This window comes from Lycium barbarum, chromosome 2 (assembly GCF_019175385.1).
Source record: "Lycium barbarum isolate Lr01 chromosome 2, ASM1917538v2, whole genome shotgun sequence".
Classification (NCBI taxonomy): domain Eukaryota; kingdom Viridiplantae; phylum Streptophyta; class Magnoliopsida; order Solanales; family Solanaceae; genus Lycium; species Lycium barbarum.
In genome coordinates, this window is record NC_083338.1 from 21,819,844 (window position 1) to 21,827,111 (window position 7,268).

The 7,268-nt window shown below is 37.5% G+C and overlaps 1 pseudogene; it reads right to left on the bottom strand.

Moving 5' to 3' along the window:
- LOC132626343 (DNA polymerase eta-like) overlaps positions 1-1,846 on the bottom strand; it is a 39,740-nt pseudogene extending 37,894 nt beyond the window's left edge.
- Between the last annotated feature and the right edge of the window lie 5,422 nt (positions 1,847-7,268).

Sequence of the window (7,268 nt, forward strand, 5' to 3'; positions counted from 1 at the left end):
CCAGTATTCACTCCATAATAGTCTTGTAGCTTTTCTTCTGAAAACTGGAGCAGATCCCCAACAGTGTTCACACCTAAGTCAATTTGCAAAGAAGTTCCAAGCTTTCCTCCAAGCTGTTTCCTGTGAACAAATTGTGCCCCAAGCCATTGTAAAAGGAATAAAGAAGCCAAAAACACCATTTACATTATAGAAACCATGTGCCACATCACCATAGAGCAGTCAACGGAAAAGACTGAGAATAAACATATAAAAAGTATAGAAAACAACCTCAATAAAATTAAGACATAACTAAGCATCCAACATACTATTAACTGCTCAATAGATGGTAACAAGGTGTCAACAAAGGATTTCTGTGTTAACCCCTACATTTTCTTTATAGGCAAAGTTCCAAGTAATTTGCTGATGGATGAGAAAGGCACCACAGTTTGCTGAGCAGGTTTATTCATTCCACTTGCAAGTTTGGCCAGCATCTGCTCACAATTTCATACTCAAGTTACTAAAAACATTCTTCCAAAACAAATCATCAAATATATATTTATGCATTTCTCATTTAACCGGAGAATTATATCCACCTTATTTTTGTTACAAAATATTAAATATTTCCACCTTATTATGAGCAATGCCTGCAGAACAAGTAAACTCAGTCTCTTCTAATACTTGCAGCCGAAGTTCTGCAACAATAAAGGCTCCACATGCTAATAACTTATCACGGCGAGTAGCGTCACTTCTAGTGAGCCAATGTCTGACCTTCTCTCTGGCATCATTACCAACCTCTGCAGGAAACTAAGTCAGCAGATATCAGCAAAAACATGAGGGATATGGATAAAATATAAAAAAAATGTAAATATAACACAAAAAACAAAAATGATTTTTCGTAAAAAGCCAATACAAAATATTTGTAACATTATTTGTGCAGAAGTCTATCGTATGCTGTACAGATGTAGGCCTGCCGTACATATCTTCCTATCTCCAGTACTATCATCTCAAAACATATTAGAGATTTTCCCACCATTTTGGTGGTTTTACTATTTTAAAAAAAAAAAAAATTGAGATTACTTTCTGTTCTAGCATTTCATAACTTGAAATGATAAAATAGGCTTTGATAGTTCATTGAAATGCTCTGCTGATCTGTTGGAGCTTGAAAGAACCTTCTAGGCAAAATCCAACTTCAATACCTAAACTAATGTTGCTCTTGAATGCTATGACGGATTGCACTAACGTTTCTGACCTCATGTGCCAAGGGGAAAAACACAAAAAGAAAAATGCTGCTTTAAATGACACCTACTTCCTCAAGACCCAAAATATGTGATTTCACTGCTTCTTCCCTGATTGTTTCCAGGTGCTCTGGAGGATTATCTGCCAACATTGCTTCAGCAGCTATAGTGAGATCCAAATACACTTCATCAATTGAAGCTCGCTCACATCGGCCTCTTCTAGCAAGTATGGTGACAACCTGAAATTATATTATGGTATGATTATCAGCACAAATTATTCATTCATAGAGCACAATGATAGCTTTCAGTATCAAGGGACCTCTGAGCCTGCATTCCTGTAATCATTAAGATCAGCTTTACCACGGGCAACTGGGACTTGAACAAGATGAATCTCCGGACAAACTTGCTTTGCTTCATCACCTCGCATTGAGCTTAAACATGTAAATATTTCAGTGCTCAGACGTTTGATAAGTATTAAGTTCTCCAAGAATAACCAGTTGACTACTCATACAACCAAAAATTATACAGACTCACCGCTTCACCCCAAACTTACGAGCCTCATAACTGACAGCGATCAGCCCCCCGCCTTGCCAAGAATTGTACTGTACAACAGCAGTGGGTTTACCTCTTAGACTATGTTGCTTTCACTGCTCCACTACATATACACAGTGTTACCAGTTAGCCAGACTACAAAGATGATAGCATCGCATAACGAAATTGCACAGCAAAAAGATATTACTCAAGAAAAAGATGGTAACATAACTATTATTAACAAAATATGGTAACATCATTATCTCATGATCATTACAGAAAGAGCACTTCTTTTATAAATTACACAGAATACATACTTAAAACACCAAGGTGAAAGGCAAGTTTTATAAAATGGTTCTAAAACCAAGAATAATATATGGGAGTGAATGTTGATCCAAGGATGAGTTATGCAAGAGGTGGATGTTTATACAAGGTTAGACCTAGTGTTATCAAAAGCAAAAAGCGCAAAAAAAAACTCTAAGGTCAGTTGGGGCTTTAAGCGCAAAGCGCAAATAAAGAGCGGGCTTTAATGAAAAAGGCGCAATGGTGCAAAAATACAAATATACATAAATATATGTTTATTCCAAGACAAATAATAATAAGCATGAAAAACAAATATACGGACAAAGAAAGTGTAAAAACATTATGATTTAGTGAAATATCAATTATCTAGTATCACCTCTTGATAAGAATCGGGTTACTTGAACAAAACAAGATTATAATGCGGAAGCGAAAATATGAAGATTAAAGACGAGAATATAAAGATAGGCGAAATTCAAGAATAAAATCCCCAAATTTCAAGATTAAGTGATAAGAACCCTAATTGGTCTAAGTATTCAAAATTAGCGGATTAAGACTAATTAAGATACTAATAGAGTCAATTCAAGAACTTATATCAAAAGGTGATCTAGACCCCTATTTCGAAGAAATTAGAGACAATAATTAGTATAAGACTAATTACCTTCTTTAATTGACGAATAAGAACCAAAGATATCAAGTACGAATTAATCTTACCTCTTAAAAAGAATCGTTCTTATAAGGTTGCAAGATAAATCCAAAGTAGCCACACAAAGGTGTAAAATAGAGAAACTCTCAATAATAATAATATTTTTTGTGTCTTGAAAATAACAAAATCCACCCCTATATATAGGGGAAACTTATCCCAAATAGAATGGGATTAGAATCTACTTTTATGGAAATAATTAAATACTAAAACCTAACTAGGATTAAACTAGGAAAGCATGTAAAATAATTGGCAAACTTCTTCCTAATAGAATAAGGAGAAGGTTGCCCCAAAAAGTCACTTTTGTACGTGTGACTTTCTCCAACCCAATTTGGGTTGGATTTAATTCCTTTCTTGGGCAGAAACTTCAGCCCCATGTGGGGCCCAATCTTCCTCCTCTTGAGCTTGGACTTGGATCATGAAATATGTATAGTATTTAGCCCATTCTTTTGCATAATTATTGGACTCGTTCTTGGGCTTTTCTTCCATGATAAGCATCCTTTTGATTTCCAATTGAAGCCCAACAACCTTGGCTTGCATCTCCTTAGCTTGTGACCTTGACGACGATCTTCTTAGGGCTTCTATAGCGTCATTCTTGACCATGGAGCTATCATCCCCCTCTTCTTGAAAATAATTCGTCCTCGAATTTAACCCTTCATCAAACAAGGACAAGTCAGCAATATTGAAAGTAGCACTTACTTGATACTCACCAGGCAGGTCCAACTTGTAAGCATTGTCTCCAATTCGCTCAAGAACTTTGAAGGGTCCATCGCCTCTAGCATACAATTTAGACTTCCTTTTAGAAGGAAACCTTTCTTTCCTCATGTGAACCCAAACTGAGTCCCCAGGCTCAAAGATGACTTGTTTTCGTCCTTTGTTTCTTCTCGAAGCAACTTGCTCATTCCTCTTTTCAATGGCCTGTCTAGTTCGCTCATGTATTTTTCTCATCATCTCAGCTTTATTTGTTCCATCAAGACTAGCAACATCATTAGTAGGCAATGGCACTAAATCAAGGGGAGTAAGGGGATTAAAACCATAAACAACTTCAAAAGGAGAAGACCCAGTAGAAGAATGAATAGTTCTATTATATGCAAATTCCACCAAAGGCAAGTGATCCTCCCAAGAAGTTAATTTACCTTTCAAAACAGCCCGCAACATGTTACCTAAAGTTCTATTCACCACCTCAGTTTGCCCATCAGTTTGTGGGTGACAAGAAGTAGAAAACAACAATTTGGTCCCTAGCCTTCCCCAAAGAACACGCCAAAAGTGGCTCAAAAACTTAACATCCCTATCACTAACAATAGTTCTAGGTATTCCATGTAATTTCACAATTTCTTTAACAAACAAATCAGCCACATGAGAAGCATCATTAGTTTTCAAGCATGGAATGAAACGAGCCATCTTAGAGAATCTATCCACCACAATAAAGACACTATCCTTACCATACTTTGTTTTCGACAAACCTAAGACAAAATCCATAGAGATATCTATCCAAGGTGAAATCGGAACAGGTAAAGGCGTGTACAACCCATGTGGCAAAACCCTAGATTTAGCATGTTTACATTCTAAACATTGTGCACAAAATTTTTCTACATCCTTGCGCATGCCAGGCCAAAAGAAATTTTCAGCAAGTATATCTAAGGTCTTTGGCACTCCAAAATGTCCCATAAGACCCCCGCAATGTGCCTCTTTTACAAAAACCTCACGCAATGAACATATTGGAACACACAACTTATTTTCCTTGAAAAGGAACCCATCACGTACAATGAACTTCTCAAAGGGTCCCTTCAAACATGCAGCATAAGCAACCCCAAACTCGGAATCATCAAGATACAACCCTTTAATGTGCTCAAATCCCATTAGTTTAGAAGTAAGAGTAGAGACAAGAACGTACCTGCGGGATAATGCATCAGCCACCACATTGTCCTTACCTTGCTTGTATGAAATCACATAAGGAAACGTCTCAATGAACTCCACCCACTTGGCATGTCGCCTACTCAACTTAGCTTGGCCTTTCAAGTACCTCAATGACTCATGGTCAGTCTTTATCACAAACTCACGCGGCCACAAATAATGTTGCCAAGTAGCCAAAGCCCTTACCAATGCGTATAACTCACGATCATAAGTAGAATAATTCAATGTAGCTCCACTCAATTTCTCACTAAAATATGCAATAGGCTTAGAATCTTGCATTAAAACAGCCTCTATACCTTTTCCACTAGCATCACATTCAATTTTAAAGGATTTAGAAAAATCAGGTAATTGCAACAAAGGTGCAGAACACAACTTATCCTTCAAGACATTAAATGCATGGTCTTGTTCTTTTCCCCAATTAAAAGCCTTATCCTTTTTTATGACTTCAGTTAATGGTGCAACAATTGTACTAAAGTCCCTCACAAATCTCCTATAAAAACTAGCAAGTCCATGAAAACTCCTAACTTCCGTCACGCTCTTAGGTGTAGGCCATTCTTTAACTGCTTTAATTTTATCTACATCAACCTCAACACCCTTTGAGCTAACAACAAAACCAAGAAAGATTACTTTATCAACACAAAACGTGCACTTTGACAAATTAGCATACAATTTTTGCTCCCTAAGCACATCAAAAACTAACCTCAAGTGTTCCACATGTTCTTCAAGAGAGGTTGAAAAGATCAGAATATCATCAAAATAGACCACAACAAATTTGCCATGAAAATCCTTAAAGATATGGTTCATTAGTCTCATGAAAGTACTAGGTGCATTAGTTAAACCAAACGGCATCACTAACCACTCATACAAGCCATACTTAGTTTTGAAAGCAGTTTTCCACTCATCTCCGGGATTCATTCGAATTTGGTGGTATCCACTTTTTAAATCAATTTTAGAAAATATTTTAGAACCATGCAATTGGTCAAGCATATCATCTAGACGGGGAATAGGATGGCGATACTTTACCGTTATTTTGTTGATGGCGCGACAATCCACACACATCCTCCAAGTACCATCTTTTTTGGGTACCAAAAGCACGGGAACAGAGCACGGGCTCATACTTTCTCTCACAAATCCCTTTTCAAGCAACTCTTCTACTTGTCTTTGTAGTTCCCTTGTTTCATCGGGATTGCTTCTATAAGCAGGCCTATTCGGCAATTGAGATCCAGGCACAAAGTCAATTTGATGTTCTATTCCTCTCAAAGGGGGTAACCCCTTAGGGATATCCTCAGGAAAGACATCGTCAAAATCCTGCAAAAGTTTTGAAACAACACTAGGCAAAGAAGGAGCTAAATCGTTAGTGTTAATCATAACTTCCCTATATGTAAGCAAGATAATGGGCAACCCCTCTTTTTTTGCAAGTAAACACTTTTTGGCTTTTGCAAGGCTCACTATTTTTTCACCCTTAGCCTCTTTCCTCTCACCAATTCTTTCTTTTTTATCACTCTTTCCCACCTTTTCTTTTCTCTCGTCGCTGCCCTCTCTCTCCTCACGCCTCAATTGATTTTTTTCCTCTCTTATCTTACTCTTTTTTTTTTATCCTTCCCCATGTTTTCCCATTGTTTCTTTCAATCGTTGTTGGTCTTCATACACTTCGGAAGGAGTTAAGGGTGCCAAAATATACTTCTTTCCCTTATGTTCAAGAGAGTACTTATTTCTCCTTCCACAATGGGAAGCATATCTGTCGTATTGCCAGGGTCGTCCCAATAAAATATGACAAACTTGCATTGGTACAACATCACAGAGAACTTCATCAGAATACTCCCCAATAGAAAAAGAAATCATGCATTGTTTACTCACCTTGAGCTCTCCACATTCATTCAACCATTGGAGCTTATAATTGGTCTTACGTTTCGTGCATGGAATTCCCAATTTCTCCACCACATATGCGCTCACCACGTTAGCACAACTACCATTGTCAATTATCATAGAGCAAATTTTACCCTTTATCCCACATCGTGTATGAAAAATATTTTCTCTTTGTGCCTCATCAAGCTCTCCCATAGTAATGTTCATAAGACGCCTAACTACCCCAAAAAAAGTTCCCTCAGCATGAGAACCCACATCTCTCTCGTCCTCACTCTCAACACCCTCTTCTTCTTCTTCTCCCTCACTTTTTTCACTCTCATATTCCCCGTTATCTTTAATTAATATAGTTCTTCTATTTGGAGATTCAAACGCCTTATGTCCCCTCCCTTGACATTTGTAACATTGTATCGCACTAGAAGGTGTAGAAGGAGTAGAAGTTTTTGTGTTAAAAGTTTTACCTCCATCTTTGGCCTCTCATTTACCTTTGCCCTTATCATCTTGTGCTTTGGGCAGAGTTTTCTCCTCATGTGTTGGCCATGGCCTCCTTGGAGCTGCAGTAGATCGGCTTTTCCATGAGCTAGCTTGTTGCTTCCTTTTAATCTGTTTTTCTACTTTTTCAGCCAACTCTACCAACTCATCTAAGTTTACATATTGTTGCAATTCTACTCTATCAGCTATTTCTCCATTTAACCCATTAAGAAACCTAGCCATAGTGGCTTCCTCATCTTCATTACAATTTG